Genomic DNA, 14528 nt, shown 5'->3' on the forward strand with positions numbered 1-14528 from the left:
AAGCTCACATCAGTCAAACCTCTTTCTTCCTTTAATACTAGATATTACGAATATTTTGTATTTTGAATAAATGAAGCTGGCTCTGGTGATTAGTTATTGTTAAAATAGGTCTAAAACAGTGATTTTTTGTAAATTTTGACGCTTAGGGGGTCTTTCTTAGCCGAGTTGTAAGAGTCCACGGCTGCAGGTGTCTGGGTTCGTTTCTCGGTCGGTCCAGGATCTTTTCGTAATGGAAATTTCCTTGACTTCCCTGGGCATAAAGTATCTCGTACCTGCCATACGATATACGAATGCTAAAATGGCAACTTAGGCGAAGAAAGCTCTCAGTTAATAAATGTGGAAGTGCTCATAGGAATACTAAGCTGAGTAGCCGGCTCTGTCCCTATAGGGATGCCAAGAAGAAGAAGACGCTTATATCTAAGAAGGAGTTCTGTATAAAATTATACTTTCTTCTGTAAAGATTTACAACAGGCAGGGTAGGGGCTTCAAGGGTTTACATTCAAAGGTATCGACTATGATAACTTTATTAAATTTGTTTACCGGAATACAATAAAATGTGAGATAAATTGTGTAAATCTTTCGTGATTGACACTAAAGCCGCATGTACTTCAGTGCGAGCTGCAAGCGGTCCAGTTCAGGTAACTACAACAGTAATATTTATATTACGTGCAACATTGTTAGGGAAGTGCTAACATCGGTTTTGTCGAAGAACGATATTTTATTGAATTTGACATGATTTTCATTAGTGATATTCAAATAAATCATGTTTTAACACAGATGTCCGGATTTTGATCCAACAGTGTCCGGATATAAAAACATCTTTTGCATCTGGTGTCCGGATTTAAAGACAAGGTAAGCATCAATATTTTAATAATTTTCTTGTTAAAATCATGGTTGATACCGGATATTTCTTCACGTTTATGAAGATTTGATTTGTAAGAATGTGTTGAACAATAACATTTTATGAATATTCCAACAAAACATACATAAATATGAGTTTGAACATGTGTGCCGTCTTAAGCTTCCGGGTATTGATTCATCACGGTATATCGGTCTATTGCTCGAAGTTCTAGAGAGCAAGGAGAAGAAACAATGAAAACTTGATGGATAGGTACCATAAGGGAACGCCGAGAGAAATTGGATTAGATGTTAATTATCACGGTCAATAATTCAGCTTAATTATCACGGTCGATAATAAGCCACCGATCGATAGAACCTGCTTTATCGCCAAACAGTATTAGGGCACTTGAAACCTCCTTCCTTTTGGCTGTCTTGGTAGTGTAATTTGAAGAACACGTTTAGCATAGAATTAAGGCAAAGTAGGCCATCATTGAAATTTGTACGCGTCGTTGATGATTGTTGCTAATTCATCTCACGATTTCGAATCAAAGAAAATCAGTTGGTTTTGCACTGACACAGCTGAAAATGTATCAGTATACTTTATGCATGTTAGTGCGTACAGTGATAATTTTTCAAGTTCATATAAACTATCAAGACTGAGTTTTATCACTTTGAAATTTCAAACTGCAAAGTCATCATTGCTGCCAAAACGAATGACGGACTACTTAGCCTTAAGACATATCGGATCATAAACAACATGAACACGGTGTGCCAGAAATTGTTATTAACGCAAAAAATGTCCAACAATTGGGCACCTACCATATGAAAGATATAGTATTCAAGCATCTAATTGCTATATGTGAGGAAGCCTTTGACGTCCTCTGCGCTTCCACAAGAAATTACTGGGAGTTTGGGAAACGGGAAAGGTGTATAATACAGGATTAGTCTTGGGAAACAAAACGTTTAATTATAAGAGTCCTAGGGATCATCGCATAATTTTCACGAGTTACATTTTCCTCTAATCATAATAAAGTCAACAATATAATGAATACAAAGTAAACCTTTCTCATGTACAAAGCTTGACTGAAGAATCAAAGACGACATCTTTGATGATGAGCTATTCAAATATTTTGCATGATGCGAATCATCCAACATAAATCCAAAATGTAATCAATCAGTATCTAAAGAAAAAAGTAGACATTTATCGAATAATTCAAGAATCTTGTGTTATTATGTAAATTATGTAAAACGAAACCAAATATAAGGCCTGTTGCATTTAAATATTTTGAAAAATATGATACAAGGTTTATTTCGACAATAACCGATTACTAACTATTATTTGAGCAAATACATGAACGTAGCCCCTTGGACTTCACCAATAAACTAATAATTATCATATTTACCCATTTAGAATAGTGACAGAAACGATCTCCCCAGTGGCTAATCCATTCTCAACTGAGCAACAAGGAACCACTATGAGCAAAACGCCTACACAGAGAAAAATCCATTCTCGTATCCGTGAACAGCAGTCGTGAACTCGTCAACAAGCAAAAATACACCGTGAACTAGATCATGTTTACATGAACGCTTTGCCTAGTTCCGAGAACGTTCATGTAAACATGACGGTTCATTGTGTATTTTTGACATTTCACGTTTTCCTGAACTCTTTTTTGAGAGTGTATAATGAAACAAAACTTTCAAAAACGAGCACATTTGCTAACGCAGCACTGCTTTTCTTCAATGAAATATACAAGGTTAATACAAATCTGTTATGTTAATTTGTATTGCAATGATGAAATGCGTGTTTTAGGGTCCTAAAATGTTTAAGGATATCTTGTTTTTATTTAATAACACGAAAGAGCATATTACTGCAACTACTTTAGTATTTTTTCCCGCTCAAATAACGGTCATGTCATACAAAAACTTTAATTTAAAAATTGTGTCCATAAATGATCCTTGACACTTGAATCTATGACAAAAGGTCGAAAGACAAAAGGTCGAAAGGACAAAAGGTCGAAAGACAAAAGGTCGAAAGGACAAAAGGTCGAAGAACAAAAAAGAAGGGACAAAAGGTCGAAAATCTTTTTTCAAAGAAGGAAAAATTTCCCACCATGCAAATCGTTTTCGACCTTTTGTCCTTTCGACCTTTTGTCTTTCGACCTTTTGTCCTTTCGACCTTTTGTCTTTCGACCTTTTGTCCATAAACCGTTCAGCCCTGTCGTCCTGCTTAGTCGCGCTTAGTCGACAACTAAGAAGCTTTTCTCAGTTTTTTTTTAGAATTTTTCACCCGAAGACATAAAAAAATGTGCGAAATCAACAACAATCTAACGCCCCATAAAATATCAATCGAAATTTTGAACCTGTACCTAACAACGCCCTGTAGTAATTTAAACCTATTTGCATAGAATTTCATATATAACAAGGGCATTTTACCGCCCTGTAGAAAATCAATCGAAATTTACGAGCTGTTTCAACGCCCTAGAGTAATTTCACCACATTGAATGAATACTCCAGGCTTTATCAACGCTCTAGAGTAATTTGACCTTATTCCACATAGCTCAAAATCGAACACTCTAAGTAATTTGTCCCATATAAATCCGTAGCATCCTAACGCCTTATATGACATCAATTAAAAATTCAAGCTTAATCAACGCCTTGGAGTAACTTGACCTCATCTTATGTAGACCAAGTGCATCTTTACGCCCCACATCACTTGAATGTTCCAAGCATTATTAACGCCCTGGAGTAATTTGGACTCATGCCATGTAAATCAGTTGCATCTTAACGCCCTGAGGGACAAATGCCAAGATGTATAAATGCCCTTGACTGATTTGACCATGTCTTACGTAGATCTGGTGTACCTCAATGCCCTACATCGATTGAAAACTCCAATCTGCATTGACGACCTAGAGTAATTTGAACTTGTCTCATATAGATCAGCTGCATCTTACGACCCTGTAGGACATTATTTAAAAATTTCAAGCTGCATAAACGCCCTGGATTAATTTGACTTCATCCCATGTAAATCAAGTGCATCTTGACGCCCTGTATAACATCAATAGAAACTCCAAACTCTACCAACGCCGGAGAGTAATTTGTTCTAATCCCATATCGATCAAATATTTCTCAATGCCCTGCAGGACAACAATTGAAAATTCAAACATTACCTGCGCCCTGGAGTAATGTGACCTCATTTTTTGTAGACCAAGTGCATCTTTACGCCCTGTAGGACATCGATCGAATATTCCAAGATTTAATAACGCCCTGGAGTGATTTGACCTACTTCCATGTAAATAAGTTGCATTTTAACGCCCTGTGGGACAAATGTCAAGATGTATAAACGCCCTCCACTAATTTGGCATTGTCTTACGTAGATCAGGACACCTCAATGCCCTGTATCGATTGAAAATTCCAATCTGTATTGATGTCCTGGAGTAATTTGACCTTGTCTCACGTAGATCTTAGATAAAGTGCATGTTAACGGCCTGTAGGACATCAATTGAAAATTCCATTCTGTATCATCGTCCTGGAGTAATTTGGATTTGTGTAATGCAAATCAACTTCCGATATCTATTTTCCTTGTCTTTTGATTTTGTTTTTACCTCGTTGTCTTACGTAGATCAGGTGCAACTTAATGCTCTGTTTCCATTGAAAATTCCGAGCTGTATCAACGCCCTGGAGTGATTCGACCTCATTCTATGTAGATCAGGTACATCTCAACACCCTGTGGGACATACATTAAAAATTCCTAGCTCTAGCAACGCCCTGGAGTAATTTGGCCTTCTTTCACGTAGTTCAGAAACATCTTAATGCTTTGTATAACATCAATCGATCAAGCTATATCAACGGTCTGAAGTAATTTGACTTAATTTCATATTGATCTTTGCGATATCTGGAGCATATTTACGCCCTATTGAAAATCAATTGAAATTTCTTAGCAGTATCAACGCCCTGGAGTAATTTGACTGGAGTAACTAACTTATCCTATGAAGATCAGCTACATCTCAGCGCCCTGTATGACATTAATTGAAAATTCCAAGCTCTATCAATATCCTGCAATAATTTAACCTTAGTCCACATTAATGAGTTGAATCGTAACGCCCTGTAAAAATCAATCAATTTTTTTAATCTGTATCAACGCCCTGAAGTTATTATAACTTGTTTCACGTAGATTAGCTGCAACTTAACATGATTTGTCTCTTCGAGAAGTGATGCAGTTCATGAAGGTGCAAGAATAGTTCTCAGTGTTAGGGTGCATACCAGATGTCTGGTCCGTTCACTACCCTAAAATGTGGGAAGTTGTGAAACGGGATGAGGATGTGAAAACAGACATTCAAGGGCCTGGCGTTCGAGGAAGCGGCATTTGAGAAATATTTAAGGCAAAGTAGCACAATCCCTTAATTTAATAGATATTACTATATAAAAGCATTTACCTTCAGGGCTGTATGCGCTTGATCCCTAGTATTCGGTATTGTTAAAGAAATTGTTGGTTAAATTATCTCGAGAGATCCTTTGATAAAAGCACGTGATCATTAAGAAGCCCAAGACCACTCTCGAAGTTTGATGAAATATGATATAGTTTAAAAATGAAAAAATCTTCAAGTTATATGTTTTTAAGACAGTCAGTTCATAACCTTGTTTATTCTGGACCAATAATTTTCATGTGATAAAGATAAATTTCATAATCAAGTTTGCACCAAGAGCAGCATTTTTGTGTTTTTAAATTTGATGAAATAAGTTTGAAAACCATCTGTAATCGATACTTGGCAATTCCAAGATTCACTTTTATATCTAACGTAAAACTACAAAAGATAAAACCAATGCGAAATATATTGAAATCCAGAGAAATTGTTGATTTTTTCTACATTGTTATCACTTCAACAGCGATGTTTTATTTGTAATTTAAGCGATATATTTGACTGAAAATCGAACACCTCTTCTTTATGTAAAATAATAGTTCAAACGTTCTAGATGTTCTGCTTTTGGAAAACAGATGATTTTAATTCATTTTTTTTAAAGAAAATATATCATATATTTCTTTAAGTAAGCTTCATATATTACTTTACGTACAAACATAATGAAACATTTAAAACATCGAATCTTAGGTATTAATTTATATATGTTTAACTTCAAAACTTTTCTTCGAATTCTAGTCAAGTCTACATTTTTTCTTGTCTGACAGAAAACGACAAGACACAAAAGCGGTTTTTAGATTGGCACTAGATGATTCCTGTCACACTGAGTGATAGGTTCTACAAGACTGAATTTATTTCATGGATTAAGATTTCTATTTAAAGGGCACATTGTAATTGTATTAGTTGTATGACTCTAGGAAATAGTCACATAGCTGTAACTCACGACTCATCACCGGCAGCTACAGTCAGCTTAGGGAGGGATCACAGAAGTTGACCCTTCCCTGCGGCTAACGAGACTCTGTATTCCTCCCTCATCTCTAGGGTCAGCACGATTATCCTTTGCTGTTTCGTGGGTTCAGGAAAACACTTGGGTTGCCATTTTACACTCCTGTTTATTCTGCTTCTTCTACTTCTACTTCTTCTCTCTCTCTCTCACTGTTCTCTTCTCTAGCTTTCTAGCTTCGCTATCTACCTTTCTCTCTTCTTCACCCACTTTCTTAAGGCTAGTCTGACCTTATCTCTTTCTCGTATGGGGCCCCTTTGCCGATGTCCTCGCTGTTCCTGCTGGATCCATGGCTTTCCTGCGACCTTTGCCGCCATACCTGGACCACGGGATGAGCGTATTGGACAAAAAGCTTGCATCATCTGGTAGCATCCTGCTCGTCGGCCTGATGTAGCAATGGCCGGAATCTGCCCAATGTTGGGAATAACCACGGTTTGTGGTACAACCACGGGGTTCTGTGTCCCCTATACACCACACTCACTGTCCCACCTCTATCACTGGTGGAAATACTTGGGCAAATGCCCGATTTCAGTCTTTGGACTGTTGAGGATCCACTCCTAATCCATGGCCTCCATTTGCTACCAATGTATGCTACCAATATTGTATGCCGCACACGCCATCTGGTTGTCAATTATGGAAGATATTTGGCTGGCTGCGTGGTTATCGGGTGACCAAACAAGGAGTAGAAACACACAACACAAATACTTTCCTGAATTATCAACATTCAAATGACACGAAAACTACACTAATCAGCGACAAAACCTCTATAACCTGCTGAGGGAGTACTACGAACCGTTACATAGCATATACAGTAGGTATTGTTAAGGTAGATTCAATTCATACTACGACAAAATAACATTCTCTTTTTACATCAGCAAATTTTTCAACTAAACAATGTTGAAGCCCATATACTTGATCTCTTCGTTCCATATTTCAATAGAAATGGAACACAGACTAAATACGTGCAAATGGATATTAGTTTTCGTTCGGCAATAAAGCATAATGGAAGCAATAAAGCATAATGGAAAGTTTATAGAAATTCCTCCACGTATTTGGCACCTTTGGCAATTCTTCTGCATATAAAAATATTCATGTAGCTATCCCTTTTGAACTCGGTCAGGAATTCTGGAATTAATCATATATTTTCTTCCTTTAAAAATTGCTCCTGGTAACTTTATTAGGGTGAATAACTTCTTGAACTTCTTCAAAATCTCTTTTCATATTGTTTTATGAAATTCAACCTGAGACTAATAATAATACGTTTAAAGATACGTTTGGAAACTCGTTTATATTTTTTTTAGAAAATCCACTGAAATTATTACATAATTTGCTCAGGGTGTCGACTCAATTTTAAACATAAAATTCCCTGACTTTCCAGTCCTTTTACAGTAAAATTCCAGACCATGCAGATTTGTTAGTTTGTTATGTTTTAGATCGTATGAATAAAATGAGCAAAAGCTTTTACTTTACTTAAATACACCTGTCAGATATCTTTTTCTTGGCCGTTTATACAAGATGATATGATAAAACTGAGCACTTCAGTATTTACTTTTCAAACTTGATAATTCGAATAAATAAAGCGAGAGTTCTGTTTGATCTTTCGACCTTGACGCTTGCTTCTGCGGGAGCGGGTGACGAGGGCAGGATTAAACTGTCGCGCGTCGGTCGAGTGAAGTGAAAAAGTTCCGCGATCGGTTGGTTCTGTTTGATCTTCGACCTTGACGATTGCTCCTTGGCAGTGCGTCAAGAAAGCCCGAGCAGTCGTCAATTGTTTTCTTTCTCGGGTCGTGCGCCTATTTTCTCTGAGTGCTTTTATATAGCCGAGCAAACGAGTTAAGCTGAATGTGGATTGTTGCTGCTCAGTCAAGGATGACGGATCAATTGGTGAGCTCGTTTCATGCTACTATTTCTAATCTATAAAATATGTATGACTGCACATTTAATCGATACAACGGTAGGACGTAAATATGATTTTTCAACAAACTATGAATGGTTCGTCACTGTGAGTGTCGACATAAACTCTAATTCATGAATTATTTATGTTTAACATTTTTTTGTTTTCAAAACACCCCTTTCTTTTTATCTTTATTTTTGTAATTATAAAAAAAAACTTTGAATGGTTCGACACTACAAGTGTAGACTTGCGAAAGGTTCACTTTATTCAACAAACTTTGGATGGTTCGCCACTGTAAGTGTCGGCATAAGAATAAGAGTGTTCTATGATGTTCCAGCCAATCGAGTTTTTGTTTCTTTTCAAATAAGTAAAATATAATAACACATGCTTTCGTCCTGACAGCTATAGGAATGTTACATTTAGATATTTGTTCAACAAACTTTGAATGGTTCGTCACCTCAAGTGTCGGCATAATTTTCCTTTACATAGAAATTGTTCATATCAAATGAAAATAATATATTTTCATAAAAGCATATTTATATTTGACAAAAAACTATTTATCATGGTCAAATCACTTATCAAAGTGAATCCTTTGACCCAACGATCCTCCCCATTAACAAACATCCTTCCCAGTAACCTTTGTGGAGATGCAGAGGCAAACACGGTCTCCAAATAGCAAAGGTTACACACTAACATTCCTTCCCCCAATCCCACCTGACTGCAAGGACGTGGCCGGCGCCGTTATTGACCCTGTATAAATAGAGGCACTGAATTATGCACACTGAAGAAGATTATGGCCAATCCCAGCCGAACTTCTAGTTGATTCTTTGTGCATATTCACTGACTTCGGTCAATCACGGAATAGCAACCATTGATATGTGTAGTCAGTCTAAGCTAAGCTAAGCTAAGCAAATGGATATTAGTTTTCGTTCGTTAGGAATGTATATTAAAGTATTTGTGATATTTATAATTTTGATATATCAAAATGTTGCTAAGGGTTTTCGGATTTCCGTTTATGATCTATATAGACTGAAAGTCGAAAACCCATAGCTACATAACCTCCATCACAGTTGATCCCTATATATTAAAATATTTGTGATATTTCTTATGAGACGAAATTATTAACGCCTGGGAATAGAAGCGCCCTCTGGGCTATAGTAACGCCTCCCTCAAAAAGGGACGACTAAGAAGCTCAAATTTTACGACGACAGGGCTGGGGTTGTTCCTATCTGACATTTCGGAAGGGACAAGGAAAACAATATTTGAGTTTAAGCCAAGGGGTGTGACATAATCTAAAAAAAAAACAGAAAAATGTTTTTTGGACTCAAACAAATAAAAAACATTAAACAATTGAGTAAACATGTGTTTTTGACCTAAACTAAAGCGTTTGGCACTAAAATTGGGACAGGGCTTTAGGACCCTATTGAAAAACAAATATTAAATACAGGTCCAAACTTCAAAGTACTCCAGCTATGATGTCTTTCGATAAAGTTTTCTCCAACTAACTGTGGAGATGCTTGACTGCTATATCTTTTGAATACCGGGAGGGTCCATAATAGGCATTCGGACAACAGTTTTTCAAATGCATATTTCGCTGGAAAAATCGAATGATTTTGTATGTTTCATAGACGTACTATGAAGTAAAGACATTGAATTTGTTGTTAGACTCCACAAAACGTATATGCGTCTGAGATATCATTGCGGAAAAGCGTCTAGAATGTATTTCAGCTACTAAGGGGTCCATTACCAGCATTGAAACCCTATATCGTGAGTTTACGGGGAAGAATGAGAGAGTGAAATATAAGAAAGGTACGACGCATGTCCCGCAACAGGGAGTGAACCACTCTTATTTCCGTTCGCTCGATTCAGTTCGATGTTTCTTTGCAAGCCGCTGAGCCACTGAACCGTTCAAAAGATCCGGTTTACTAAAATGAGTGATTCGGAGCAGATCCGTTCACTAGAATGAGCCGTTTTGCCCATCTCTATTCTGAACCATGCGGAAGGTGTTCGATTCCCAGTCAGATACTGTTTCGTAATGCTAAGATGTAGCCTCTGTCCCAGTGGAGACGTAATGACAAAAAAAGAAGAAAAATAAGGTTCCGGACTTTGTGTTATTACGATATGTTGCCACATAGTCCTGAACGTAACGAGCTAGTGCTGCTAGTGAGTACCGTCAAACGGGGCTTCTTTTGACATTATTTCCACATTCTTTAACTTTGGGGATTTGTAACTCTTAGAATTATGGATAGATGTTGATAATTTTTGCCTATATTTAAGTTGTATATGTACGTAACAAATGTGCAAAATATGAGGCAAATCCATCAAGAAATAACAAAAATGCTTGAATAGCGAAAAAAGTGTGTCTTTCAAGACAAAAAAGGGGCTACTTTGGACATTTTCACAATTTGCTAATGAAATGATTTTTCCTTATAACTTTCAAACTGATTCAATAGATTGTCGTAGACTGTGATGTTATGGAACGTTTTTCATTGATAAACTTAATGTAGAAAATTACAAAGCTAGAATCAATTACACATATATAACAAATTTCAACGAAACATGCCATTCACTATTCTCAGTTTGCAGTATGAAACTTAATTTTTTAACTTCCTTTTAAATGGAACTATCAGTTACGAGTGCTCGATTTTCAAGTTGACATAAACGAACGACGTAACTACTAGGTACTGCGATGATGAATGAGTTATGTACAAAAACTCTTTTTTTTTCTATTCTTACTGTATTATGAACGATATGTTGAAGGATCACATTAATACCGGTAACTAATTTAATACCACTAAGTAATTTTCATTAAAAACGCAATCTATGAAGTAATGTTTAGCAAGATCGTAAAGAAATAAGTTTGCTTTTGTAATATGCTCTTAGCTTCTTAGTAGTTTAGAGCTGGCTTAAGAGTAGTTTAATTTAGGCATTTGAAGGATGCAACTGTTCTGTACTACAAATTTATGTAAAATATGACGGAAAATAGTTTTTTTTAGAGATTATGTTGAGAATTTGGCATTGGTACGTATTGAAATATATGTTTTTTATGTCTATTCACTTTAACAAACATTTATTTTATTTTTTTATGTTGTAAAATGCACAAACCAAAACATTATAATAAAATAAAAGTCGCAAAAATAAGACCTTTGATCAATTATTTTAATAAAACAACAATTTTAAGCAAAACAAATCAGAAGATTTTCATGAAACATGACGATTCGATAGTTTTGTTATGCTCCCAATAAGTTTCCAAGACATGGGTAAAATTCAAACAATGTTTGTATAGCCAATACCTTGTGAATATTTATTCGGGCTTTTTTGAAATGTTTTCTTGTTTATCCTGTTATTGTTGATGTTGTTCCAAGAAAAAATCATGCCTAGTGGTAGAGCATATATTGGTTAGTAAAAGTGCTGAAGACACAAAATTGCTCAGATTGATATTTACGCTGCTAATAAATACAAAAGGTGAGTGTCCAAAGTAGCCCCTGGAATCAAAAGTAGTCCCGTCCGACGGTATTGAAAATTTAAAACTTTAATATCTGCCAATGCAGATCAATGGGAAGGTTGGTGTTTTGGTAATGTTGTTTGAAAGGCAGCCCTGGCGGTACCTACATGTCTGATTAGTTCGGTTTTTGGCAACTGAGAGGAACTAGTGAGCTGAATATTTAAAAATCTTGTGTATCAAAATGCTGGTAACTTATTTGTAGGTATTATCAACATAAAAGTTTGTTGCTTCACAGTTGGAAATCATTAAATTTTGTGTTTTCAGTTTTAGAAACCCGCGGTATTCGTTTGCTTCGCCATATTTTCGTAATGCCAGCTTTTGAAGACACCACATATAAACTCGGTCCAATTCGATAATGGCGAACGAAAGTACTACTTTTATGAAAGCATGAACCATTGGCATTTTTTCTATTAAAACTCAATTAAATTTACTTTCCAAAACTGCCGAAAAATCAAAAATCTGTTTATCTGTGTGAGCACGATTTTAATATGGGGTCAAAATGACTCCAAAATACAAAGACAACGAAATATTTTCATGGGAATTAGTCTAGAAAATGATTTTCAAGATAATTGGATTTCATGCGCAAATAAAAAAAAACTCGTGGAAACGCAATGTGAGAAAATTTTACGAATCGATTCATTAACAAACGTAAAAGTGTTAAAGCCCAAACAGATAAAGAGTTAATATGAGCGTCAAGCTCCCAGTTCCTCCACGGCTCAACTTGTTTTCGAAATTTTAAAACAAAAAATAGCTAAAAAAAGCAATATATACTTGACAGCTAGTCATTAAAACCAATTTATATACTTAATCATGAATCCATCAACTGACCGCGACAATGAACTAGAAATTTTGACAACAAAACAGTCAATCGATATCCATTTCACGTTCAAGCACTTTACGCGCTGCAACTACATCCACCTCGTGATAAGGTCAACGACGAGCCTCACGCCGATGGATTGACAAGATCCGAGCACCTCTAGTCAAAACATTCGGATGCACCGTGTCTACCTATATGGAAGCAAACTGCACGAACCGTTAGCAAAAACGCATAATTTAAATTCAGCATCATTGGACGCTCGCCATCAACCTTGAGATCGAGGGGATCTCAAACGCGTGGTCATGCGCATTAGCATAGTTTGTTTGCACAGTTTCGTGAAGTGCACGCTCGAATGAAGGCACTTGCGAATAACCTTTCACTCTCCCGTTCGATTGCTCGATGAAGGCAGCCAAATTAACGAACATCTAAAGAAGGGGAGCATGCTCTGTTGTATTTAAAGGTAGCCAAAACAATAATTTAATTATTGCTATAGCAATAATTCGACCAATTTTAACAATAAATAATATATTTTCTACAGCGTAATCGATAAAGAATAGCAATGAAAAATTGGAAACTAATAGAAAAGATTCATCGATATTCTCATGGAAAATTGAAAAAAATATTATAAATAAAACTGAAAGGGCATAGAGTATCATCGTTCCTGCCACACGATAGACGAATGCGAAAATGGCAACTTTGGCAAAGAAAGTTCTCAGTTAATAACTGTGGAAGTGCTCATTGAACACTAAGCTGACAATCAGACTCTGTCCCAGTGGGGACGTAATGAAAAGAAGAAGTGTTCCGATGTTTTTGTGTGTATTGAAATCTCAGGATTTGTAAGATTTTGAGTACAATTTTTATTTTTCTATAGTTTTGATTATTTTCAGTTTTTTCTTGGAAAATATTTAACTCCTTAATGCCAGTTTTAGATTTATCATCGCTTTTTTCGCGATTTATATCTGAAAAAAAATATTAAATGATATTTTGTTGTTTTTATTGCTAACTCATACTCAATTATAGCTTGTTTCGTATTATCTTATTGGCTGTGCTTGGATAAATTAGTCATGGTTATGCTCTTCCTAGGGCATGATAATATTTTCCCCACTTGATAAAGGGGTGTTTCGAAAGATTTTTATCGGCACGTAAAATGCGATTCTCCGAGAACTATTGCAAACGCTTATGAAACGATTTGAACGATTTAGTCCCCCCTGGTTAAATTCTGCGCGGGGCGTGGGAGTTATAACTAATTTGTAGCAATTGCAAGTCTCTAATGCTAACCGAAGCTAAAACACAGCGTCGATCGAAACATACCGATTATTTGGTGTTTAGCGCGAAGCATAACTCTTTCTTCTGCTGTACGGAGGGGCTTCTCATGTCATATGGGCGATGGAGCAGCAAATGAAAAAAATAGTCTTTTAAATATTAAAACGCACACAAAAAAGGATTCCATTTGGCCAATTTCTCTTCAATTCTCCTACGACTACTTCCAACAATGCCAAAAACTTCCCTAGTGACAGTGATATTTCCATAAGTCGATATTGAAAAGATCATCGATTCATAGAAATATCTAGTCAAGGAACAGATATACTCTGGAAAGCTGTTTGAGGGGATTAACACAGCAACCACGATTTTTTTTTAAATTTAGTTTGGTTCCATGAGTCGATGTAGAGTATTTTAACGTAAAGATGAGGATTTGTTTTTTGACCATTTTCAAATCGACCACGGCTGGAATAGGATTTTTAGTTTCAATACAAATTTTACATGCTCAAGTTTAAAATTCGAATTTGAATAAGTGATTGTCCGATCAATTATCATGTCTTTGCTGATGAACGTAAGTTTTCATATTTTTTTTATACGCACTTTCTGACTTAGAACACATTTTGTAAAACAAAGCTATACTTCAAAGAAATGTTACGTAATCAACACAAAAATTATAAAATAATTCATTTTAAAATCACAATCTACTCTTGTTGAGTACAGTGTGTAAAAATCTGATTTTTATCTTCACTAGTCTTGAAATGGCAGTATGGTGAAGTCGTGCCAATACTTTCTGA

The sequence above is a fragment of the Aedes aegypti genome, chromosome 3 (genome assembly GCF_002204515.2).
Source record: "Aedes aegypti strain LVP_AGWG chromosome 3, AaegL5.0 Primary Assembly, whole genome shotgun sequence".
Taxonomy (NCBI): Eukaryota; Metazoa; Arthropoda; class Insecta; order Diptera; family Culicidae; genus Aedes; species Aedes aegypti.